Consider the following 27,610-nt stretch of genomic DNA (forward strand, 5'->3'; position numbering starts at 1 on the left):
AATGAATGAATCTAAATATATTAAATGAATTTAAGATAAATTTTTCTAAAAATTTTTATAAATATTATTAGAATTTTTAATATAGATTTGTTTTGGATAAAAATTTAAATATAGATTTTTTTTTACTTTGAAAAATTAGATTGTAATAAATTCTTATTTTAGAAAAATATTATCAATATCTTCCAACAAAATTATTTCAAAAATATAAATATAATGTATTTTAATTTTTAAATATTGATGTACATATAGCAATTATATTGTTCAATAAAATAACTTAAACATATGTATTATTTCTTTTTCTACAATTTTTTTTAAAACTTTTCTTCTTCTTTTTTTTAGTTTTTATTAAATTTGTCTCATCAATATTTTGTATTAATAAATCCACTAATATTTCCAATATATCTTAATATATATGTAAAATAAAGTTATTGATATATTCGTGAAAAACAATATTTCCATCCATGATCCCAACACATTAGTATAATAACACAAAAATAAAACAATTTAGATATAAAAGTACATGAGGTTTTAACGTTCGTGATTATACTTTAATACTAATATATATTAGTGACAGAAGGATAAAATAATCAATACATAAAGGTATGTCATATTTTTAAGTAGTACAATCAATCATTCTTACATCAATGGATGAAAGAAAATCATTACAGTATATCACAAAAAATATTTTAGAGAATAGAAAAAAAAACAAACAAACAGATATTATTAAACCTTGAAACTTCCCATGTTTTCCCGTTCCTTATATGTATACCTTGAACTGCAAGTCCTTGATTCACCGAGTGTCTCCAACTTTTTCCCTTATCTCCATCTACAATGTATAGTTATTACAAACTCATCTCCATCTCATGATAATGTTTTCCCTCGTGACTTAAAATATTTATAGAGATAATTATAATGATTTTTCTTACTTTATAAAGAAATCTATTATTATAATGATATAGTTTATACATAATGTTCTTTACAGCATGGATTATATACCAATTAAAAATTTAAGGCACTCTTTAGTAAAGATCTCCTTCTTATAAATAATTGTTTGAGATAGTTATTGGAGCATTTAATTTACTCATGGACAAGGGAATAGTGTCATTTTGAGAGTTTTATAAGAGAGATTTAAGTCTGCTAGCTAGGATGAGCATTCTTTGCCTCCATGCGAGGAATTAGTCAAATATAGGGTACTCACTTTAGATGAGCAAAGTTCCACAATACCCTTAAAATGGGTCCAGTATCTAAGTGCTTATTTTAACTTGAGTACAAGGGCTATGGAAGTCAATATATAGGACTTACTTTTAAGCCTTTTAAGTGAAGACCTAAATTGCAGCCAGACCTAGTTTTTTCCATATCCTCTAATTTAGTCCACAAGGGTACTTATAGTCTTGACAGGAAATGGAATGTCATCATAAATTATTAGACTTTGTTTTCTCCTCCTACAATGAAAAGAAACCTTTGTGGTACCTTTGTTCATATATATTGGAATTTTAGACCCTAAAACCAGTTGGTAAGTTAGGTAAAAGTTGACTACAAGTTTGAACAATTCAAGATTAATTATCTTAAGCTGTTGTCCTTAGCATTGACCCCCAAGTCAGTAGTGGACATTGACCCTCTTCCATTTAGCTATCTTAGAGGACAAGAGGAGAAAAAGCGTGTGGAAAAAAAAAAGGTTGTGTTAAGAGGTGCTTTTAACATGTTTCAAAGTCATTTTCCAAGGAGCTCTACAAAGGTCTAGTCTTGGGATACTTGTGCAAAACTTCATTATTTTGCATAGTAGTTGGAGTATAGAATGTGTCATAATGTGCTTGGCAATCTCGTGGATTTCTATTTCTCATTATGAAGCAAGCTTCCACCCATTCAGTGTTGGACGAAATGATTCCTTTTGTTTGACCTGTGCAAATTGTTTGAAAATTTTAAGGGATGCAGACTGGAGCAGTACGATGATTCAGCCACCAAAAAGAAAAAAAAAAAAAAAAGAGAAAGGCTAAATCATGGCTCAGGAGTGTGGGTGATCATCTTGAACAATTGTGCCCATGATTCTATATTTGCACCTTTTTTTTTCTTCTAATTAAATTTTTCATCATAATCTGCTTCCCTGTCAAGAGTTGTGTTGAAAAGATGATAGGAAACAAAGCAATGCTGGGAATCCGACATCGCCTTCGTTGTTTATTAGCTCATTTATTTATTTTGGGCAAGTCTCCGATATGTGAGTAAATATACTTGTGACTAAAAGATAGAAAAATAAAAGACCAAGCGTTTGAAAAAACTTGGAATCAAAACTTCATATTTCAGAAGGTTGTACATGAAGCTGAAGTGCTGAACTACATAGAAGCATTCATTTATTTCGGGAACTTAATTTCAGAAGGTTGTTCAAGTATGATGCTGGCTTCTTCCCAAATTCAGTTTCCTTTGCAGATGGGTAACATTCAGCTGAATAACTAGAAGCAGCCACTCTTTGATGTCATAGACAAGCCTAAAATAGGCTCCATGACTCCTTAACTACTAAGGTGCCACAAACTCCCCAAAACCCCACCACAAATCCTGTTCCCATGCTCATGTAGAACCACTTGATTTCAACCTCAGCTCCATGTTCATCGTCTCCTTCATCATCTCCACCAGGAGGATTGGGGGTTCCATCATCACCAGGACACTTAGCTGTTATTGGACGCCCACATAGTGCAGGTTGTGCCTGTATATTGATGGATCGTCCAGGGTTTGCAGCTGGTTGCTTGTTGAAATTCTATCTGACAGGTTGTTATAGGACAGGTTCAAGTGATTAAAGAGAGTCAAAGAAGCCATACCTGGTGGAATTGGACCAGAAAGCTGGTTTCTTGAGAGGTCTAGAGTTTCCAAGCGTTGTAAGCTCCCAATGTTGTCTGGTATTTTTCCTGTTAAATGGTTCATAGACAAGTTCAAGGTGCCTAATCTTGAAAGATTTGTTAGCCCTCCAGGCACATCTCCAGATAGGCTTGTTGGACAGGTCTATGCTATTCACAAGATAGAGAATGTTTCTATATGAATCTTCCCTTCCTTTCGTCAACACCATCAAATCAGCCTCATATCTATATGATCCAATTTCGGATGCCATAGCACTTAAATTCCCCACGCAAGAGGGAATAGATCCTGACAGATTGTTTTGGGCAAGATCCAATATGTGAAGAGAGGAAAGAGTGCAAAGTTGTAATGGAATGCTCCCATTAAACAAATTGATCCTAGTCATAGAATCCAAAGACTTGGCATTGTTTGTCCAATCCATGCCGGAATATTTCCTGAAAATCTGTTGCCTCCAAGATCAAGAGTACGGATGTTTGTGTAATTCTGCAAGGCAGAAGGAAGTTCCCCAGAAAGATGATTGTTGCTAAGCGTTAAAAATATGAGGTAGGTCAGAGAACCCACTGAAGCTGCAGCTCACCAGATCAGTTGTTCGACAGGTCAACATGCACCACCAGATTAGGAACACCATTCCACAATGCAGGAATTTCTCCAGACAAATGATATACAGAATCATTAAACCATGTAGTTTACCAATGGACACGGGAAGGGTTCCAGTTAGAGAGTTATGAGAGAGATCTAACTCTGTCAGCATGGGCATACTCTCCCCGATATCCTGAGGAATTGGCCCAGAAAAGGAATTATTTCTCAAAAATAGGCTACTCACATTTGATGACCAAAGTGGCAGAGAACCATTGAAATGGTTCACATTCAAATAAACTGAGGATTGAGGACCAAACTTTAATGAGTTTGGAATTGTGCCACTTAATTGATTATAGCCCAGGTCCAGTTGATCCAACTCCAAGTCTAACTTCCAAAACCAGTCTGGTATGGTGTCTGATATTCGAGCATTCCTGAGTATTATAGTGTTAAGCTCATTTTGGTTTCTAAGCCAAACTGGAAATTTAGGGCCTGCTTGGCAATCTCAGCTTCAGGTATTGGAGCTTGAAAGAAGGAATCCACTCAGTACTGATATGGATGACCAATTTGATGTCTGGACCGAGATGCAAATTTAGCAATGGACAACTCCTTTAGGTTTGTGAGATTTGACAAATGGGCTTCCGTTAGAACACCTTCCCATGAATTCTCAGAGACATCTAAGGCAGCCAACTCATGAAGTTGTCCAAGTGTTTCTGGAATGGTCCCATTCATTTGATTATTAGATAGGTATAGCTCTTTCATATGCGACAAGTTTCCTATTGAATTCGGAATCGAGCCTACAAAGGAGTTCTCCCAAAGCAGAAGAGACTGCAAGTTGCACAGGTTTCCTAGTGAATTAGGAAGAAAACACCCAGTTCATTCAATCCCAGATTCAGGTTCTCTAAACTACACTTGTTGCACCCAGATAAAACATCTATCATTTCAGTTATTTCCCCATTCAAATCGTTCTCAGAAAGGATCAGTGTTTTCAAATTGCAGAGGCTACCCATCTTTCTTAAACTTTCAAGACAAGTCCTGTTTGCAAATGCATCTAAAATTGAGCCTCGAAGATTGTTAAAGCTGAGATCAAGGTACACAAGATTCCCAGCTGGAATAGCCAGTGGGGTATTGTGGAGTTGAAACCATTGTTGGAGAGAACAAGCATTGAAAGGGATGTAAGATTGGAAGATAGGAGAGAACGAGGGAGGACAGAAAGTCCACAACTAGGTAGATGCAACTCGGAAAGAGGAAGCTTGCTAACAGCATGAAGCCAATAAGCAGAAGCTCTACTTAGATTGACTCCTCCTAAATTAAGGTGTCTTAAAGAAGAAAGACCCGATATCCACTGAAGATCATTCTGGCTTGACTCATCAGGGTATGTATTGAAATCAAAGTATTCCTTGAGGTCAAGGTAGATCAACCTGGAAAGATTTCCAAGTTGTGGAGGAATCGGTCCACTGAAGGAGGCACCGGAGAGATTGAGATATCTCAACTTTTCCAGTGAACCAATGAGCTTGGGGATTCGAGTCCCTTCAAAATTATTCATGCTCAGGTCTAACTGATTCAAATATTTCAAAGAATGACTGATCTCACCGCCCAACTTGCCATGTGTTCCATCATCATCAAGACTACGCAGATTGAGTTTGATGACATGTCCACTCCTATGGTTGCAGACGACGCCTCTCCATTTGCAGCAGTCTTCCCCTACCCAAGATGAGAGTCGATGAGAAGAATCTGTAAGGCCTTGTTTGAACTTGAGAAGAACTACCCTCTCAGTTTCAAAGGAGGCTGCCCTATGGTGATCACCACGGCAGCAGCCTGGTTTAAGGGTTTCATGGAAAAGAAACCCTGAGGACATAATGACAAGAAAAAGAAGTTGAAGAGAGGCATTGCTAGTGGCCATGTTTGTCTGCGAGTTGCTGAAGCAGCATATAAGAACAAACGCAATTTCCCCAAAGCTTGCCAATATTGGACGTACGCTGGAAGATGATGAAGTTGCAGACAGAGCATGATTTCACATATTGGAACCTTGGCTATTGAATCTATTGATTCAAATGGCAAAATAGTCTAGTCAAATAATTACTTGAAATACAAATTTTTCTGGCTAGTCAATTGTTAAATAATTACCTGAAATACTTGTAATTTGACTATAATTAATAACCTCTTTGACTAGTAATTGGACCATTTCTTTTTCATCTTCATATATAGGCGAAAAAGGGTTGAATAACAAGTCTAGAAGGCCAAAAGACAAATATCATGCAGACGTGATCTTCTCCCCTCTAGTTGTGTTACAAATATGATTGGAACACAAGCAAAATGAAGGAAATGAAAGCTCAAAAGACAGAACTTAAGGCCTTCGGTAACAATTTTCAATAACAGTTTTCTATTTTTTAAAACAAAAAAAAACTAAAAAACATATTTGACAGTTAAAAACTGTTTCTATTTTTTTTTTCTATTATCAGAAAACAGAAAATAGGATGTTTTCAGATAACTTCTTTTAGTTATTTTCAGTTGTTTTCAGTCATTTTTTTAGAGTTGTTTTAAAGAATAATTATACAAACATATATAATGATTAAAAATAAAGTTATGGACATAAAAATTATTTTTAAAACATATTTTAAAATATTAAAAACAGGTTAAAAAAAATTTAGGTTCTCAAACAAACTTTTGTTTTACAGAATATCATAGAACAGTTTTCAAAAACGGTTCTTAAAAATTATTTTTTTAGAACTGTTTTCAAAACCAGTTATCAAGCAAGGCCTAAATTTTTTCTTTATTCTTTGTTTTATGTCTCTTGGCAGTGTCCCTGAGACGGAGTCAAATGAGAAAACCAGACACATAGATGGACATTATTGGAAAAGCTTGGACTCAATACTTTATTATATTACAAGAACGTAAACGAAACCAAACACCATTGCATACAAGCCTTCATTTCTTTCAAGAAACTGTTGAAAGTTATTCAAATACTACCCAAATTCAGTTTCCTCCGCAGACGAGCTACATTCAGTGAGATAACCATGAGCAGCCATTCTTTCACGTCATACACAAGCCTAAAATAAGCATGCCTCCACGAATTCTTGACTATTAAGGTGACACAAACTCCCCAAAATCCCACCGCAAATCCTGGCCCCATGCTCACGTAGAACCACTTCATTTCAAAGCCATCCCCGTTCTCATTCTCATCCTCTACATTGTCCCCACTGCGCGTTTTAGGTCGCTGATCATCACCAGGGCACTTGGCTGTTGTTGGAGGCCCACAGAGTGCAGGGTTGTTCTCATATATGGATGGATCGTCCAAGGTTTGCAACTGGTTGCCTGTTGGAATTCTACCCGACAGGTTGTTATACGACAGGTTCAAGTGATTCAAGGAAGTCAAAGAAGCCATACCTGGGGGGATTACGCCTGAAAGATGGTTCCTTGAGAGGTCAAGAGTTTCTAACCCCTGTAAGCTCCCAATATTGTCTGGTATTTTTCCCGTCAAATGGTTTATGGACAAGTTCAAGGTGCCAAGTCTTGAAAGATTTGTTACTCCTTCAGGCACCTCTCCACATAGGTTATTGTCTGACAAGTCCATACTATTAACCAGATAAAGAATACTTTTGTATAAGTCTTCTCTTCCTTTCCTCAACACCATCAACTCGCCCTCATATCGTTGAGAGTCGATTACAGAGGCCATGCCACTCAAATTCCCCACACAAGAAGGAATGAATCCCGACAAATTATTTTGTCCAAGATCCAGTATGTGGAGAGAAGAAAGAGTGCACAATTGTGATGGAATACTCCCATGGAACAAATTTGATCGTAAGCATAGAATAAGCAAGTTAGGCATCCTTTCTCCTATCCATGCTGGAACATTTCCTGAAAATCTGTTGCCTCCAAGATCAAGAGTATGAATGCCTGTGCAATTCTGCAAAGCTGAAGGAAGTTGGCCAGAAAGATGATTGTTGCTTATCATCAGGAATCTAAGGAATCTTAGAGAACCCATAGAACTTGGCAGCTCACCAGATAAATTGTTGTTGTTCATGTCTAGGGCATAGAGGTAAGGTAAACCATTCCAAAACTCTGGAATTCCTCCAGACAAATGATTGTTGGAGATGACAAGGGTCAATAAGTTATTTAATTTCCCGAAGGAGAGGGGAATGGTGCCATTTAGAGCATTACTGTAGAGATCTAGATCTGTCAGCATGGGCATTCTTTCACCAAACTCCAGAGGAATTGGGCCAGAAAAGAAATTGTCATATAAATACAGTTTCATCACATTGGATGACCATAGTGGCAAAGGCACCTGAAAGTTGTTTTCACTCAAATCAACGGTGTATCCAGGAAGAAACTTCATTGAGTTTGGCACCCTGCCACCCAGGTTATTGGAACCAATGTCGAGCTCATCAAGACGCAAATCCAACTTCCAAAACCACTCTGGTATGGTGTGTGAGATCCCAGCATTATTGAGCACTACATCAGTGAGCTCAGTTTGATTTCTAAGCCATGCGGGAAACTTGGGACCCATTTGGCATGATCTCATTCTGAGGAGGCTGAGTTTAGAAGGAGGAATCCACTCAGGACTGATATTAAAAACCAGGGAAACTCTTGGAATCACTCTATAGTTTGAAAACTCCATTAAACTCGTAAGATTTGAAAATTGAGCCTCTGTTGCAACTCCCGTCAGTGGATTCTCAGATATCTCTATCGCAACCAACTTGGAAAGTCGTCCAAGAGCTTCAGGGATGGTCCCATTCATTGCATTATCTGAGAGATACAGTTCTTCCAAATACGATAAGTTTCCAATTGAACTCGGAATTGAGCCTACAAAGGAGTTATCCCAAAGCCAAAGAAACTTCAAGTTATAGAGTTTTCCTAGGGAATTAGGAAGAAAACCACCCAGATCATTGAAGCCCAGATCCAGCGTCTCTAACCAACTGTTGTTGCACCCAGATAATACATCAATCAGTTCAGTTATTTCCCCATTCAAAACGTTCTGAGGATCAATGTTTTTAAATTGCAAAGACTATCCATGTTTCTTAATCTTTCAATATACGTCCCGTTTGCAAAAGCTTCTAGAATTGAGCCTCGTAGATTGTTGGAACTGAGATCTAGATACACAAGATTCCTCATCTAGAATAACCAGTGGGGTATTGTGGAGTTGAAACCATTGTGGGAAAGATCGATGACTGAAAGAGATGTGATTAGATTTGAAATGGAAGAGAGAGAGGAAGGTCTTCAAGTGCACAAGCAGGTAGGTGCAACTCCGAAAGAGAAGGAAGCTTGCTAACAGCTTGAAGCCAATAAGCTGCAGCCTGGCATAGATCTACACCTCCTAAATTAAGGTGTCTTAAAGAAGACAGACCCGATAACCAATGAAGATCATTCTGGTTTGACTCATTGAAGTATTCCTTGAGATCAAGGTAACGCAGGCTAGAAAGATTCCAAGTAGTGGAGGAATAGGTCCACCGAAGGATGCACCAGAGAGATTGAGATATCTCAACTTCTCCAACGAACCAATGAACTCGGGGATTGGAATCCCTCCAAAATTGTTCATGCTCAAGTCTAAGTAATTCAAATATTTCAATTCATGCAAAGCAAGACTGATCTTACCACCCAACTTTCCTTCCGTTCCATCACCATCAAGATAACGCAGTGTGAGTTTGATGACATGACCGCTCCTGTTGCTACAGACCACGCCTCTCCATTTGCAGCAGTCTTCCCCGACCCAAGATGAGAACCTACGCGAAGGATCTGTAAGGCCTTGTTTGAACTCGAGAAGAGCCACCTTCTCAGGTTCAATGCAACCCCTTTGATGATCACCCTGGCAGGAGCCAACCTTAACGGTTTAATGGAAAAGAAGCCCTGAGGAGGTGATGATAAGAAAAAGAAGTTGAATGAAGACGTTGTTATTAGCCATGCTGTTGGCCCGCCACTGGGAGATGTTGTGCTATCAGAGGCCACCTGTGGTGAAGCTATATATATATTATATACACACCCCACAGTCTTTGTCACTGTGCATATTCCCGTAGTCTTTGTCAGTGGACACATTCTAGAGGATGAAGAAGACTATGCTGACTATTAATTATTTAATTAACTTATATCGCAATTTATAATATCTAATGATATAACTTAAAAGTAATTTTAAAAAAAATAGAAAATAGAAAATAGAAAATTTCACTATAGATTTATTGAGTAAATTACGGCAATCGAGACTGAATTTAATTTGAAGGTCGACAAAGATATTACTAAAAAATTGAGTATGTTATAATTGTAGTAATGAATGTCACCACATTAATGTTAATTAAGTATTATTCATGATTTCCATTAATACTCATTAATGGAAACCATTAATGTTATTTATGAGTTTCATTAATATTCATTAATGGGGATATTAATGGAAGCCATTTGGAAAGCCTATAAAAGGACTTCCCGTCTCCTATAATAGACATCCCGAGAAAAGAAAGAAAAGTTCTTCTCATTCTCTCTCTCTCTCTCTCTTTCTTTCAATTTCTCAATTCTCTTCTTTGATTCCTTCTTTCATATTATATATCAAAGTAAGATATATTTCATCTCTACTACTTTGATTTGCATTATATTTGTCCTTATTTTACAACACGTTATCAGCACGAATTGCTCTGAAGGTAATTCTCGTATCTTAAACTTGAAGTTATTTATATAGAATAAAATTTTGCATGTTTATATTATTGTTGATTTGTTTTGTTGCATATTGTTAAAAGTTATAAACAAATTATTTGATTTTGTTTATAATCAAAGTTATACCAATGCTATCAATTTCTTATAATTGATTGTAATAATATTGTTTTGTCATATATATGAAGTTATTTGACAATGTCGAATATCACAAAACTCGAATTTGTGGCACTTAACATTTCGGGAAAGAACTATCTATCTTGGATCTTTGATGCTAAAATACATCTTAATGCAATGAATATTAGAGCTATGATCAAATAAGGAAATCAAGCATCCCTGTAGGATCGCGCAAAAACATTGATTTTCCTTTGTCATCATCTCCATGAAGGTTTGAAAAAAAATATGAGTTTTTGATAAGAAATCACCAGTCTCGTCCAATTGGATTTGAATCATTCCCTGAAGTGAATGCAATATCGTCCCAAATTCGTGGACATGGACAAGGATGAAGACATGGTCGTGATAGAAATCCCTAATACCATGTTTCTTATAGTAATAACTCTCATAAAATGAAAGCCTCATTGCACCACCATAAATGGAACAATACTAAGGCAAAACAAGAAACTGGGAATCGTTTACAAGATAAACCTCTTAAGAACCATGAGAATAATTGTTATAGATGTGGTATGAAGGGGCATTGGTCGCGTACCTGTCTTACGCCCAAACATTTGGTCGACCTCTACCAGGCATCAATAAAAACAAAAGGAAAAGAGATAGAGATGAACTTTACCGATGGTGATGGATTGGACCTAACCTACTATGACATTGATTTCTTTGGAGGTCCCAATGAAAAAAACATACCATTTGATAAATGATGAGAAAATTAACATTGATTGATGTTACTTTATATATGAAATAATATATTATTATGTCTTATATTTACATCTTATTTACTTTGTTATTTACATTATGCCTTGTTTTTTTTTTTTTTTTGTTATATCTGAAATCCATGTGTTATTTGGTCTCAAGATGAATGAGGATGATGTATGTCTCGCAGACTGTGCGACCACGCACACAATTCTTCAAGATAAAAGATATTTCCTCGAATTGACATTAATAAAAGCTAATGTAAGTACCATATCTGGTACTACAAACTTAGTTGAAGGCTCTGGAAGAGCAAACATAACGTTGCCAAATGGAACTAGATTCCATATAAATGACGCGTTATGTTCTAGCAAATCCAGAAGAAATTTGCTCAGTTTTAAAGATATCCGCAGAAATGGATATCATATTGAAACTATGAATGAAGATAATGTAGAATATCTTTACATTACTTCCATTATATCTAGCCAGAAGCTTATAATGGAAAAACTCTCGGCTTTCTCCTTTGGGTTGTATCATACAACTATAAAGCCTATTGAATTATATGTTGTCGTGAACCAGAGTTCAACGACCCAAAAGTTTTTGTCCTTTGGCATGACAGGCTAGGTCACCCAGGGTCTTCAATGATGCGTCGAATAATCCAACACTCATATGGGCATCCACTAAAGAACCAGAAGATTCTTTCGCCCAATGAATACTCATGTGCTACCTGCTCACAAGGTAAATTGATAATCAGACCATCTTTTACTAAAGTCATATCTGAGTCACCAATCTTTTTAGAAAGAATACATGGGGACATATGTGGGCCTATCCATCCACCATGTGGACCATTCCATTATTTTATGATCTTAATAGATGCTTCTACTAGGTGGTCACATGTTTGTCTCCTTTCTACACGTAACGTAGCCTTTGCTAGACTCCTTGCACAAATAATCATATTACGAGCACAATTTCCAGATTATCCAATTAAGACAATACATCTTGATAATGCTGGCGAATTTACTTCTCAAACATTCATTGACTATTGCATGTCAGTAGGGATAAATATTGAGCATCCTGTTGCTCATACTCATACCCAAAATGGTTTAGCAGAATCCTTCACCAAACGTCTCCAATTAATAGCTCAACCATTACTAATGAAAACCAAATTACCTACTTCCGCCTGGGGACATGCTATTATGCATGCTGCAGCTTTAGTCCGTATTCGACCTACAACTTACCATGAATACTCCCCTTCACAACTTGTGCTTGGAAAACAACCAAATATCTCTCACTTATGAATCTTTGGTTGTGCAGTATATGTACCAATTGCACCTACACAACGCACTAAAATGGGTCCCCAACAAAGACTTGGGGTTTATGTAGGTTTTGATTCTCCATCTATCATAAGATATCTTGAACCTTTGACAAGCGTTGTTTTTACAGCCCGCTTTGCGGATTGTCATTTTAATGAGAGTGTTTTCCCATCATTAGGGGGAGAAAAGTCGATTCCTAAATAACAACGAGAAATTAGTTGGAAAACATCTACTATGACTCATCTTGATCCTCGTACAAATCAATGTGAACTAGAAGTTCAAAGGAACATTCATTTGCAAAATCTTGCAAATCAATTACCAGATGCATTCATTGATACAAAGAAAATGATAAAGTCACATATCCCGGCTACAAATACTCCAACACGGATTGATGTCCCTGTAGGGCAGTTAACAAATATACGCCTAAAGCGTGGTAGACCTATCGGCTCAAAGGATGTAACTCCCCGGAAGAGGAGAACCTAAGAAAAACTTGGTACTCTAGAAGAGGCCATCAAAATGACTGATCAGTTTAAAATCGATAAATCTATAGCCCTAGAAAAGGCACAAATAATGTAGAAAGCCCCTGAAGAGGCACATATTGAACAAGAAGCCCCCGAAGAGGCACATATTGAACAAAAAGCCCCTGAAAAGGCACAGGTTCCTGAAAATTGTGAGATCTCAGTAAGTTATGTACACACGGGAGAAAAATGGGATCGAAATAATAATATTATTAACAATATTTTTGCTTTCCAAGTGGCCTCTGAAGTCATAAGAAATGATGAAGATCCCGAACCACGAAATGTGGAAGAATGTCGACATAGAAATGATTGGCCAAAATGGAAAGAAGCTATACAGACAGAGTTAAACTCATTAACAAAACGAGAAGTTTTTGGACCTGTAGTCCAAACACTTGAAAATGTAAACCCTGTTGGGTACAAATGGGTATTTGTACGAAAGCGCAATGAAAATAATGAGATCATAAGATATAAAGCGCGATTAGTAGCACAAGGTTTCTCGCAGAGACCTAGTATTGATTACGAGGAAACATATTCTCCTGTCATGGATGCAATCACATTTCGTTTCTTAATTAGTTTGGCAATCTCAAAATGACTGGATATGCGTCTCATGGATGTTATTACAGCATATTTATACGGATCCATGGATAATGATATATACATGAAAATCCTTGAAGGATTTAAATTGCCTGAAGCAAGTAATACAAAGCCTCGTAGCATGTACTCAATCAAGTTACAACGATCCTTGTATGGATTAAAGCAATCTAGACACATGTGGTACAATCGCCTTAACGAATACTTGCTAAAAGAAGGGTATGTGAATAACTCTATATGCCCATGCATCTTCATTAAGAAATCAAAAACCGGATTTGCAATTATTGCAGTGTATGTTGATGACTTAAATCTTGTTGGAACTCCTGAAGAGCTCACAAGAACAACAAATTACTTGAAAAAGGAATTTGAGATGAAAGATCTTGGAAAAACAAAATTTTGTCTCGGCCTGCAGATCGAGCATTTTCCAAATGGAGTTTTAGACATCAATCAACATACATTAAGAAAGTTTTGAAGCGTTTTTATATGGATAAAGCGCATCCTTTAAGTTCTCCAATGGTTGTCCGATCACTTGATGTGAAAAATGACCCATTTCGTCCTTGCGAAAAGGATGAAGAGTTACTTGGTCCTGAAGTACCATATCTTAGTGCTATTGGTGCACTTATGTATCTTGCCAATTGTACACATCCAGACATTGCTTTTTCTGTTAATTTATTGGCAAGATACAGTTCCGCTCCAACTCGAAGACATTGGAATGGTATCAAACATATATTGCATTATCTTCGTGGAACTACTGATATGAATTTATTTTACTCAAGGGAATCAAAGCAACAATTGCTTGGATATGCAGATGCAAGATATCTTTTAGATCTACATAAAGGCAGGTCACAAATAGGGTATGTGTTTAATTGCAATGGTACTGCTATTTCATGGAGATCTGTCAAACAAACAATGGTGGTCATATCATCAAATCATTCAGAAATACTGGCAATTCATGAAGCAAGTTGTGAATGTATATGGCAAAGATCTATGATCCAGCATATTCGGGAATCATGTGGACTCTCCTCTATCAAAGGTAACCCGACAATATTATTTGAAGATAATGTTGCATGCATTGCACAAATAATAGGGGGTTATATTAAAGAAGATAGAACTAAACACATTTCACCAAAATTCTTTTATACACATGAACTCTAGAAGAGTGGTGAAATTGATGTGCAACAAATACGCTCAAGTGATAATCTAGCATATTTATTCACAAAATCATTGACAACCTCAACATTCAAGAAGTTAATACACATAATTGGAATGCGTCAACTCAAGGATATCGACATGAAGGGGAGTATGCTTGTAAAAGGGTGTTAGTGTACTGTACTGTTTTTTCCTTCGTCCAAGTTTTGTCTTACTAGGTTTTACTTGCAAGGTTTTTAACGAGGCAGTCCTAATATACCAAGAAAAGAATATTGTACTTTTTTTCCTTTGCTAGGTTTTTCCTATAGGGTTTTTTGCTAGCAAGGTTTTAATGAGGCATATTCTTTCAATGTGGTGGACATCCAAGGGGGGGTGTTATAATTGTAGTAATGAATGCCACCACATTAATGTTAATTAAGTATTATTTATGATTTCCATTAATACTCATTAATGGACACCATTAATGTTATTTATGATTTTCATTAATATTCATTAATGGGGATATTGATGGAAGCCATTTGGAAAGCCTATAAAAGGACTTCCCGTCTCCTGTAATAGACATCCCGAGAAAAGAAAGAGAAGTTCTTCTTCTCATTCTCTCTCTCTCTCTCTTTCTTTCACTTTCTCAATTCTCTTCTTTGATTCCTTCTTTCATATTATATATCAAAGTAAGATATATTTTATCTCTACTACTTTGATTTGCATTATATTTGTCCTTATTTTACAATAGAGTAAATTTTTGTTTGTAGGAGGAAAATTCAATATTAAAGTAGCATATGAAATGTTGTTCTCAGAATCACAAGTTGCAACATTTTTTTTTTCAATAGTATAGATTTATTAATTTTTGTACATAATTTTGCTTACAAAGTGCAAAAATAAAAGTAAAATAAAACAAGAAAGAGATGAGTGAAAAATGCAGGATTTTTGATAAAAATATTAAAATGCTTTGAAATTTTTAAGTTAGTAATTTAACATGTCCAGTATGACTTTGCCATATTTATCTTTTTCAAGTTAATATTTTACAACCCATTTATTTAATTAAAAAAGAGTTTTACATGAGGAAATTTTGAAAGAGGTTGAAATATAAATCGATGCTTGGGCTGATGGGATAGATGATAAGGTGATCAGTAAGTCCTAGCATGAGGTTGAAATATAAATCGATGAGCATGTGATATTTGTTGGTTGTCTCAAATGTGTGTGTAGAGCAAAATGATTAGTGGTTTAGTGTATAAATATAAGGAGTTAAACGGTTCTCTCTCATCTGTGAATGTAACCATGATATATCTTTTTGTTCTTAAACTAGCATTGTTTGTATTAAAGTTTCTATTGCACAACGACATTGTGTTGGGAAATTGTTAATGCAGTAGCTAAGTTGATAATTTTATTCCAAAAATCACTTAACCTGAACAACTTAATTTCCTTCAAGACTTATACACATTAAGAGCAACTTGAAGGTTGGGTAAGTACATTTCAAAAAGTATTAAGGGAAGAAACCCATATTCCTTGAGCTATATTTGAAAGAAAAAATATTTTTAAAAAATATTTTATTATAAAAATTAAAAAAAAAAATCAAACATAATTACAACTAATTAGAAATTTATATATTTTTAAATTATTTACTTTTTGTATAAAAGGGTTGATATAAGTGAAATAAATTAAAAGTAATATATAAAAATTATTTATCTAATTTGAAATGTGATTTTAACCATGAATTTATCTCCTTTTTTATTTTAAAAGATTTTCCAAATATTTGTCCGTCCATTTATTTAATGCAAAAATAAAAATAAAAAAGAGTTTTACATGAGCCTTGTGAAACTTCAGATTTTACATAACCTCTGAATCTTGTTCGACAAATCAGAATGGCAGCTCACCACCAGAAAAATACATACATAGTCCATCACATAAGTATGATATCATCAGGGTTAAGTATGATTTAGCAGTAATTGTCACGACCCAAATTTCGGGCAACCCAAAATTTAGCCCGTGACCCCAGGTCAAAGGTTTGACCCTAAGGGTTTCTCTTATTCCACGTTGGCAATCAACTAAAACACTCTGAAATTTTTTATTTTTTTTTCGCATATAAGTCCCACTAGGTTCTCACCAACTAATAATATTTCAAACCTTATTCAAACACATCAAGATTTAATAAACATCATTGCATTCCAAAATAAAATTTCATAAAAATCCCCTTAATCAAATTAAGGTCTTATTACATTATCCATAATTCACTTATTACAAGGTCTCAATACCACAAACACAATAAAAATAAAAATAAAACACATTCCACTAAACCACTCCAGGGGCATCCTGAAGTCCTCCCTATCCCACTTGTGGATCCTCAGGAGTGATATCTGCATCTAAAAAGATATAAAAAGGAAGGGGTGAGCATTTCCACATTGCTCAGTAGGGTGCCTAACACCCAAAGGGTTAATGGGGGATTACTATATTTCAATAACCCAAACACAATAGTTTACCGATATAAATCAAGTCACACAATTTAACATATAACATTATACTCAATCCCACAACATCCAATCATTAAATAAATGCATATGAATGTGTGACACACAGTCATACAATGCATTATCGTTCTCAGGCTTTCATCGAATGATACGCGTCCGCACCCAAATATACTCCCCATTTGGAGTCTTCCCGAGGTAAACTTTTGGGTCTTTCACCCTAGGGATCTCTCTCCCTTCTTAATTCGCCTCACACGGGCTTTCACTTTTCATCCCTATTTTATTTTTTTCCATTTCATACACTTTTCACAAATTTTTTTTTTTTTTTTCATACAACCATGATGCAAGTGAATGCCACAAACTCTAAAATTCCTCAATAATTTCTACAATTCCAATAATTCCAACATTCTCAATAACCCAATAAAATAAAATTTTCACCTTAAAATTCCCGAAAATACACCAACAAATTTTCAGAAATTCACACATCAATATACTTGAATTTATATCACAATTTCAGAATTTTTCAATAATTTTAATAATTCCCAATATTTGAAAATAACTAATTTTCCACAATAAAATTACCGCAAATATTCCAATCAATTTTCAAAAATTCATAAATCACTAGATTTGAATTATTGCCCTAATTCCGGAATTTTCCTATATTTCTAATAATTTTTAACAACCTAAAACGATTAATTATCAATTACAAAGAATTCCAGAAATTACAAAAAAATCCAGAAAAATCCCAAATCATTCTAGAAAATTCACACAACATCAAAATTATCTACTTAACTCATAATTATCAAATTTATAAATTTTTATCCAATGAAAAATACATTAAATTTGAGTTTTAGGGTTAGTTTTCCCCTACCACAAATCTGAGAAGTTGACCATTAAAAATGAAATCAGCCACCATAGACTTGTTCATCTAGTCGAATAGAGCACTTTCTTCGAATTTGGGCTGAAGCGGAGGTCGTTTGGCTGTCCAAATGGCCGGTCAAAGATCCGACGAGTGACCAAATTTCTACACAGTGCCCTTCTCTCTCTCTTTCCCCACGTGCTGCCAGTTTCTAATTCTCCCCCTTTTCCTTTTTTTTTTTTTTTTCTTACTAAAATTTCACCAGCCACTTAAGCCCAAAACCAAAGGCCCAATTCTATTTCATTTCATTTTAACAATCCATACTACCTTTACATAGCCTAAGTTTAATAGCCCATTGAATATTTTCATTTTTTTTCTTTTATTTTACTTTTCTTTTGTTTATTCTATTTGTTTTAAATGATTTCCAATTCACTTTTTTTAACACACAAATTTATTTATTAACACCAATCCAAAACTAATTTTCTCAATTTTATTATTCATCAATTTAATTTGATTTTTTCTTAATTAATTTTTTAATTAATTCTTTTTTTTTCGTTTTCGTTTTTCGTTTCCGAAAGTTTTCAATTTCTAAAATCTTAAGAAATTTTCTACCCTAAGGCTGACATAGCATAAAATTTCAACTCGTCTAATTGACCGACACAATAAAATGAAATTCACCAATCTGAAATTGACACGTGTTCTCCAAACACTTTTCTTTTTGACTTTTCAACCATCACACAAAATAAGACTTTTCAAACTAAAAATGCTAACGTGTCATAAAATACCCGGTCATTACATCCTACCCCCCTAAAAGAAATTTCGTCCTGAAATTTAAACTAAGTTACCTTAAAATTCGTAGAAGAGTTGCGAATAGTGTCGTCTTATTTCTTCCTCAGGTTCCCAAGTGGCTTCTTCTATCCCATGGTGTTGCCACCACACTTTGACTGTAGGAATCACCAAGTGGTTTCTTGTTTCTTTGAGCTCCAAGTGAAACAACCTAAGCCTAGGGAGAATAAGGACCCTGAAGTACTTCTTGAATCATCAACACAACCTCCCCAATCGCTGTCAGAGTAGCCAGCTTCAAACCACCTTCTGCAGATTTTGATAATTGAACTCCAAGATCAATTGTTCCTTTGATGTACCTTAATACTCTTTTAGCTGTTGAAAAATATTTCTCACTTGGTGAGTGCATGAACCTGGAAAGCACACTAACAGCAAATTGTATGTCAGGTCTGCTAACCGTTAAGTATAAAAGGCTACCAATTAAGCTTCTATATAAGCCTTCATTTATTTTCTCGGAGCCGTCATCCTTGCTTAACTTCTCACTGGTTGTCATAGGAGTAGACACAGGCTTGCAATCTTGCATTTTAAATTTTTTCAGCATATCCATAGCATACTTCTGTTGGCATATGAAAATTCTTGAACATGACTGCATCACTTCCATTCCCAAAAAATACTTCATGACTCCAAGATCGGTCATTTCAAAGACTTTGTTCATCTCATCCTTGAAGCTTTGAATTAACTTGGGCTGATTTCCTATTACAAGCATGTCGTCTACATAAAGAGAGATTATTAAAAGCTGGACATCATCAGTTTTTACATATAAGGTTGCTTCACTCTGACTTCTAACAAAACCAAGTTTAGTCAGATGTTTGTCCATGGTTTCATACCAAGCCCTGGGGGCTTGTTTCAAGCCATACAATGCCTTCCTTAGAAGGTACACATAGTCCTCTTTGCCTGGAGCCACAACCCCATCTGGTTGCTCTACATATATCTCTTCATCAACAAATCCATTTAAGAAGGCAGATTTAACATCTAACTGATGAATATGCCAAGAATTTTGAGCAGCAAGTACAAAAAGTAGCCTGATAGTGTCATACCTTGCCACAAGAGCAAAAGTCTCCTGATAATCAACACCATACTGTTGAGCATATCTCTTCACCACTAGCCTAGCTTTGTGCTTGCATATCGAACCATCAGAATTGAGTTTTGTTTTGAAAACCCATTTCACTCCAATCACCTTGTGATTTTTGGGTCTCTACAAGCTGCCAGGTTTCATTCTTGTTAATCATCTTCAATTCTTCTTGTGTTGCTCTCCTCCATGCTTCAGAATCTTTGGCTTCTACATAACTTGTTGGTTCAGTTATTGCTAAACTGCACCTTTGATAGATGTCCTCCAAGCTTCTTGTGCCCATCACTGGAAAATCATCTACGGATTTAGAAGTTTGAAAATCTTCATGATTATCAAAGTCGGCATCAGATTGCACATCTTTTTTATTTTTCCAATCCCAAGTTGTCATTTCATCAACTTTTACATTCCTGCTCAAGACAACTTTGTTAGTTTGCAAACAGAATATTCTATAGCCCTTAGTTGATGTCCCATAGCCAATGAGAATGCCCTTCTGAGCTCTGCTATCCAGCTTGCTTCTTTTAGGTTCTGGTACATGATAATAGCATATGCTTCCAAATATTTTAAGATGATTAACAAAGGGCTTGACACCATACCATGCTTCATATGGTGTTTTGTTCTTCAAGGATTTTGTAGGCAATCTGTTCAGCAAATATACAGAGGTGTTAACTGCCTCTGCCCAAAAATTACTTGGCATTTTTTTCTCAAATAAAAGACACCTAGCCATCTCCATTACAGTTCGATTCTTCCTCTCCGAGACACCATTTTGTTGTGGAGTGTATGGAGTTGTTAGCTGACGTTCGATGCCTGCAGTGCTACAAAACTCAACAAATTGATTGGAGGTATATTCCGTACCATTGTCGAACCTTAAGATTTTAATGCTCAAGTTGCTTTGATTTTCTACAAGGGCTTTGAATTGTTTGAAAACAAAGAAAACTTCATTCTTTAGTTTGATAAAATATACCCAACACATTATGGTATAGTCATCTATAGAGAGAATGAAGTATTTGTTACCACTCAAAGAAGTTGTTTTCATGGGACCACAAACATCGGTGTGTATGAGTTGAAGCTTTTCAGTGGCTCTCCATGCTTGATTATTTTTTAATGGCAACCTAGCTTGTTTGCCTGTTGACAAATCTCACATATTTGAGCTTCATCAGATACGTTTGGCATGTCTTCCACCAGCTCAAGTTTTTTTAGCTCTACTAAGCTCCTTTGGTTATAGTGTCCAAACTGTTTATGCCATAGGTCTGAAACACTTTGAGTAACTCCAACATATGCATATTCAGCAGCATTCTCCCAATTGATGGCAAAGCTCTTGCTTTTCATCTTCATACAAAGCAATTTCTCTCCATATGGATCAAAGATGATGCATTGGTTGTCTTTGAATTGTAGGTGTAGACCCTCTATTTTGTCCTACTAGCACATGTTCTATTACGTGTCCGTTTGATACTTTATAATAATTCTCTGATGACCCATTGGGCACCACCTTAGGCCCCACTTTTACACCCTAGGCCCATTTAGATACACCTGGCCCGGTAGGTACACTCCTAAGTCACTTAGCACGTTTTCTTTTTCACTTGGACACCTCCTTGGTTTAGTTTCCACCTAATTCACCTGGGCACTTTCCACTTAGGTCACCCAGGTCACTTAGATTTATTTTATTTTATTTTATTTTATTTTATTATTATTATAATTATTATTTTTTGTAAACTTAATTCTCTAAGATTAGTTTCTTGGTTGATGAATTTTTGAGACTAGGTGAGTATTTAGCTTGATAATTCTTTATTATTTTATTTGGATTGCCTAATATGAGTTTTTCGATGTTTAATTGTATCAACTTGATGTTCTATTTTTATTTTCATTTCATCTTATTTTTTTCATTTGTGTTTTAGTTTAATATTTAGATTATTGTTATGTGCATGTGGTATTTATTTATTTTTCCTGCTTTATTTGTTCATTGATCCACTTATTTATTTTCAGAAAATTGCAAGTGACTAGGGATCTTATATTATTATTATTAGTACCAGTATTATTAGTTGTTTTTATTATTATCATTATTATTATTATTATTATTATTATTATTATTATTATTATTATTATTATTATTATTATTATTATTATTATTATTATTATTATTATTATTATTATAATCATTATTATCCTTATTATTATTATAATCATTATTATTTTTTTATCATTACCTTTTTTATTCTTAGTACCATTATTATTTAGTTATATTATGCTTTTACTATGTCATTTTATTTTCATTTTTTTATTGTATTATGTTTTTTTTATTGCCTTATTTACTTTGTTTTTATTATATAAAAAAATAAATAAATAATAGAAAATGAGATTCGGTGGACTACATAAGAAGAAGAAGAAGAAGAAAAGAGATTTTATGGAAAAAATTAAAAGTCAAAAGCCAACAAGAAGCATGGGGATTAAAAGTTGTTATTTTTAAAACAAAGAAAGGAAGAGTAGAAAAAAGGATTTTTCTTGGAGAGAAAGAAAAAGTGGGGGGTATTTCCCGAAGATGCTGTGGGAAATTGGAGCTACATGGGAAACTGTAAGGGAAGTCTTAAGGGTGAAGTCTGGAAAGGGAGAGGAAGGGGTTTGGAACAAAAAGCATTCAGATTTAAAGAAAAAAAAAAAAAGCAGAGAGAAAAGAAAGAAAGAAAAGAAGAAAGAAGAGGAGATTGGAGGAGGAGAAAAATATAGAGACGAGAGTGGGAGAAAGGCAAGGAGAGACAACACAGGAAGGAAGAAATGACTAACATGGGGAAGAGATTTTCTGATCTTTTTGGGTAGAAATAGAGGTTCCGGTAAAGTGGGTTTTGAGAAGTAAAACAAGGAAGAAGCAAAACAGAGAGGGAGGTTAGATAAGAAAGGGGGACACCAAACAGGGGGGAGGGAGCAGCCGGACTAGGGAGAATTCGGGTGAAAGGAGCAAGATTTTTTTCTGCAATGTGAGAGGGTGCAGTCGCACCATTGAGAGATTTTTCCAGTACAACCGCACCATTGGAGGTGCAAGGTAAAGCCGCACCCTTGAGGGAATTTCCAGAATAGCCGTACCGGTGAAGGAAGGAAAGAAAGCTGAGTTCCGGAGACAATCTTGGGTCCAGCCCCTCTCATCGGAGACACCATAGTCGCACCAGAATTTTAAGGAGAGATTCTTCATCCAAACGGCTCCATATCAGGTTCCGGAGCGTGATCTTACACTGTAAGTGTCACGGCTGCACCCTGCGCCATACCAGCCGCACATCTCCAGAAGCACCTTCAACACGCACCTCCACCTGAAGGAGATCCACTTACACGGCTGCCACTTTGGGAAGAACAGTCCACGCACTTAGCCGCTGGGTGAGTTTGGTTTTTATGTTGTGTTGCTTTAATATATATATATATATATATATATATATATATATATATATAAGTCTGGTTTGATTCCTATTTAGATTATTATATTGGGTTGAATGCTTTATTGGTCGAGTACGTTTTCTTTAATATGGCAGCAAGAATACTACTTTTTGGTTTAATTGTTTTAGTTATTATATTTGGTGTACCATTTTCAATTTGGATTATTATATTGGGTGAATGGGTTGATATGTTTATTAGCTTCAACACGTGTTTGTTTTAATATGGCAATACAATCTCACATTTGTTTAATTTTTTTTATTCATCACATTAAAGGTTAGTTTTAATGTATTATATTAAATTCATAAAATATGATTTTAGGTAGCTTTACTTGAAAAAAAATAAATACATATTTTAATCTTTATTTGATGTGGTTTTGATTCATTTAATTATTGATTGTTTATTTATTCATTTGTTACCAATTTAATGCTTTGTAATTTATTTAATTATAATTAAAATTGATTCTATAGGTTAGAGATTTGGTTTTAAAAATCATTTTTGTTAGTTTTTAATTTTACCTTAGATTTAAGCACTCTTATAACATTTTAGTTCATTAAAATAATTGATCATATATATATATTTATCCAATTATAAATAAATTATTTTTGATTTATTATTCTAGCTTGAAAATTATGTTTTTGTTCAATGTAGTTACAATTTATTTTCTTAGTTTGACAAATTAGTTTTTTAGTATTGGTTTGGGCAATTTTTGTTAATAATGGAAAAGTTAAGATTTTTTAGATTTTAGATAATTTGTTATGATAGTTAAAAATTTAGAATTTTGATTAGCATTATTTTGGTTCTCAATTAGGAAATTCATAATTTCTTTTAGTTTAGTTTTAATTTATCTTTTAGTTTAGATGTTATTAAAATTCAGTTTATTAGTTCAATTGATTCCATGTCACATCTTTTCATATCTAAAGGTTGTTAAATTTAATTCATGATTCATTCTTTTAGTTTATTAGTTTTAGAATTTAAGTTAGTTAATTTATTTCATTCCGCGTTGATATATTCACATTTTAAAATAAATAAATAAATAAATAGAAAGTAAAAAAAAAAACATTTTAGTTTTGATTGATCCTGTTTTAGTTGATTTGTTTTTTAGAATTTTCATTAGCTTGATTGGTTTCATACTATTTAGTTTATGTTTTAAGATTGTTAATTTCATTTTTCTATTAATTCTATGCTTTCAAATTGCAGGCAATTAATTTAATCTATCCCCATGTTATCATTTTGTGTTTAAAAATAGTTCATTTTAGTTTTTGACTAATTTTATTTAGTTTATGTGTTTGTTTTTCTTTTATTCAATTGTTTAGTTAGCCGATTAGATTTATGACTCAAAATTGTCAATATTAGTTAATACATATCGCTTGTACTGTTTTAAAAGTCACATAATATTTAGTGCTTGATTAAGTTTATCTTAAGATTAAATGTTTTTAAAGTTTCAGTGCTTGTAAGATCTAAGGTTTTGGTTTATCACTTTGGTCATCCTTTGTCAAAATCAATTTTTAGAGGCTATCGGAAAATAGTGAAGATTAGCCTCCATTCTCACCTTCAATTTTCTTGGTTGTCAAAAATTCTACTTTGTGATTTTGTTCTCTTTTGTTTTGCTTGGTATTTTGATTCATACACTTTATTGCTTTCAAATTAATTACTTTATTTTTAAAATATAAAACTATTCTCAAAATCTCATTTTCCTTAAAAATCCATTTCAAAAATTCATTTAGAGTTTCTTAGAGTCAAAAGATCCCCTTAACAATCCATTTCAAAAATTCATTTAGAGTTCTTAGACTCAAAATCTCATTTTTTTAAAATAATGTGCAACCATGTTTTGATCGGTTCACATCTTTCAAATAAAATTACAGTTTTGAATAAAACATGAATCAAAGCTTGTGGTCCCAAATAAATGGGATAATTCTAGGCTAAATTCGTGTATATCAATTGGGGAATTGGTGAAACCCCTACATAAGAAAATCTTTTTCAAAATTTATTATTTGCTACCATCCTTTTTATTTATTTTTTTTTAATTTTTTTTTTATTCTCGCGCATCAAAATATAATTTTCAAAACTCCGATCTTCACGTTTCGACTTTCAAAAATAATTTTCCAAAATTCCAATTTTCCAAAAATTTCTATTTTCAAAATAATCTTCCAAAATTTTATTTTTTAAGTTTAATTTTTCGAAATTCCATTCTCGAAGTCCTAATTTTCCAAATTTCCAATTTTTAAAATTTAATTTTTCGAAATTCCATTTATCAAAATAATCCTTCCAAATTTTCATTTTTTTTTAATTTAATTTTTCAAATTTCCATTCTCGAAATTCCCATTTTCCAAAATTCAAAATTTATTTATTTATTCATTTTTTATTTAATTTTATTTTTTATTTATTTATTTTGAAATACCATTCTCAAAGAAATTTCCAAAATTTTCAAACTTATTTTTATTTTTATTTAAAAAAATCCACACTTCCGAAATTTCAAATTTAATTTGTAAAATTCCTCTTTTCAAATTTTTTTTTTTTTTATAAAAATGAATTAAGTTTTCATAATTCCAAAAATGATGGAATTTATGAGAATTAATTCATAGCAAAAATTAATTGGGCTGTGGTGGGGGCCCGACATTCATAACATTTTTTTTTTTTTCGAAAATAATTCAAGTAAGTTGTGCTCTCCATTTTGTTTGATTTTGATTTGGTTTTGTATGAGTTTTTTTTACACTTGTCATTGTACACTAACCTTATTTTCATGACAACGCTTTATTACCTACTACTAAGGTACACTCTCACTCTCACTTCGTTTATCATTTCGTCATCATGACTTATTTTTGAACTATGATCGTTTTGGTATCCATTGATCTTCTAGTTAATTGTCAAGTCTGGTTCACCTTATTTAGTAGAGACCCATTTTTTTAGGGGCTTAGAAGGGTGCTATGGTCTTTACCGTACCTTCCCAATAAATAACCTGATCCCCGAATCCAGACTCAGGTTTTTCGCAGACAGCTTTTCCAAAAACGTCAGGAGTCCATTTAGGGGTTTTATTCTTACTTGTTTCCCCTTTAAAAATAAATAAAAGTAAGTGGCGACTCTAAGTCTTTTGTAAAAATCATATTTTTCACCCAAATAAACAAAAAGCGAGTCTCGCCGATCGAGTGGGAACGCATCATTAAAAATGCGGGTCCACAGTAAGGAATATTGCTTTTCAAGCATTTGACCTACACTCAATAGATTTTGACTAATATCAGGTACAAATAACACATCAGAGATGAGCTTGATACCTGAATTTGTTTTGACAGCAACTGTGCCCCTTCCCTTAACATCCACGTTTCCACCATTGCCTACTCTCACCATAGAGTTGTAGGTTTTGTCAAGGTCCTTGAATATTGTAGCATTGTGACACATGTGGCGTGTGCATCCACTATCAATGAGCCAAGCATTATAAGAGTCTTGACTTGAGAAACATGATGCTACAAAGAGTTTCTCCTCCTGCGAATCTGCATCAACAACTTGTGCTTGCTGAAATTGAGGACCTTTATTTTTATATTTGCAAACTTTGGTAATATGCTCAAGCTGTTTGCAATTGCCGCATATTGCATTTGGCCTCCACCAACAGTATTTCTCTAGATGCGTAGTCTTCTTGCAATGTGAGCAGGTTGGATATTTCTTTTGTTGGGCCCCTTCTTTGCTGCTATTCTCTCTGCTTTTACTTTTCTTCTTGCTAAACTGGTTTTTGTCTTTATTAGATTGTAGGGTCTGCATTTGAAAAGCACCTTCTGTGACGTTCTCTTGCCTCAAAGCTCTTCTTTGCTCTTGTGCTTGGAGTGCATTCATTAGTTCAGCAAGTGAAATTTGTGAAAGGTCCCTAGATTCTTCAAGAGATGAAATCTTGGACTCAAACCTCTCAGGAAGTGTCACAAGAACCTTTTCCACAATCCTTGCATCAGGAAATTCTTCACCAAGCGACCTGATTTTGTTAACAATCAAAGCAATTATGTCAGAATACTTGGTGATAGTTTCATCTTCTTGCATGGTTAGAGACTCGAAGTCCCTTTTCAGATTCAGCACTTGCATTTGTTTGGTTCTATCACTTCCTTGATACTCCAATTTAAGTTTGTCCCAGGCTTCTTTGGTTGTCCTGCAATTCATAATTCTATGAAATATTGAGTCAGCAACTGAATTTTGGATTAAAGTCTTAGCTTTAAACTTTTTGGTCTTTACGTCAATATGAGCTCTGATTTGTGCTAAGGTAGGATTCGCCGGAAGTGGAGCTATTGGTTCTTCTTCAGCTACAACTTCCCAAAGATCAAATGCTTCCAAGTACGTTTGCATCTTTACGGACCAAATTTGGTAGTTTTCTCCCACAAAGATTTGAGGAGCTAACAAAGAGATGCTACTGGTTGCCATTTTCTAGTGTGGTTTCAAATGGGTTATGAAGACCAACTGTGGCTCTGATACCACTTGTTGGAGAAATTACAGGTATAAAGCTGCAATTT

General features: G+C 34.4%; 1 pseudogene; it reads right to left on the reverse strand.

Moving 5' to 3' along the window:
- Positions 1 to 6,376: 6,376 nt before the first annotated feature.
- LOC117930043 lies at positions 6,377 to 27,446 on the reverse strand (annotated as a pseudogene).
- Between the last annotated feature and the right edge of the window lie 164 nt (positions 27,447 to 27,610).

Source organism: Vitis riparia, chromosome 14, assembly GCF_004353265.1.
Source record: "Vitis riparia cultivar Riparia Gloire de Montpellier isolate 1030 chromosome 14, EGFV_Vit.rip_1.0, whole genome shotgun sequence".
NCBI lineage: Eukaryota > Viridiplantae > Streptophyta > Magnoliopsida > Vitales > Vitaceae > Vitis > Vitis riparia.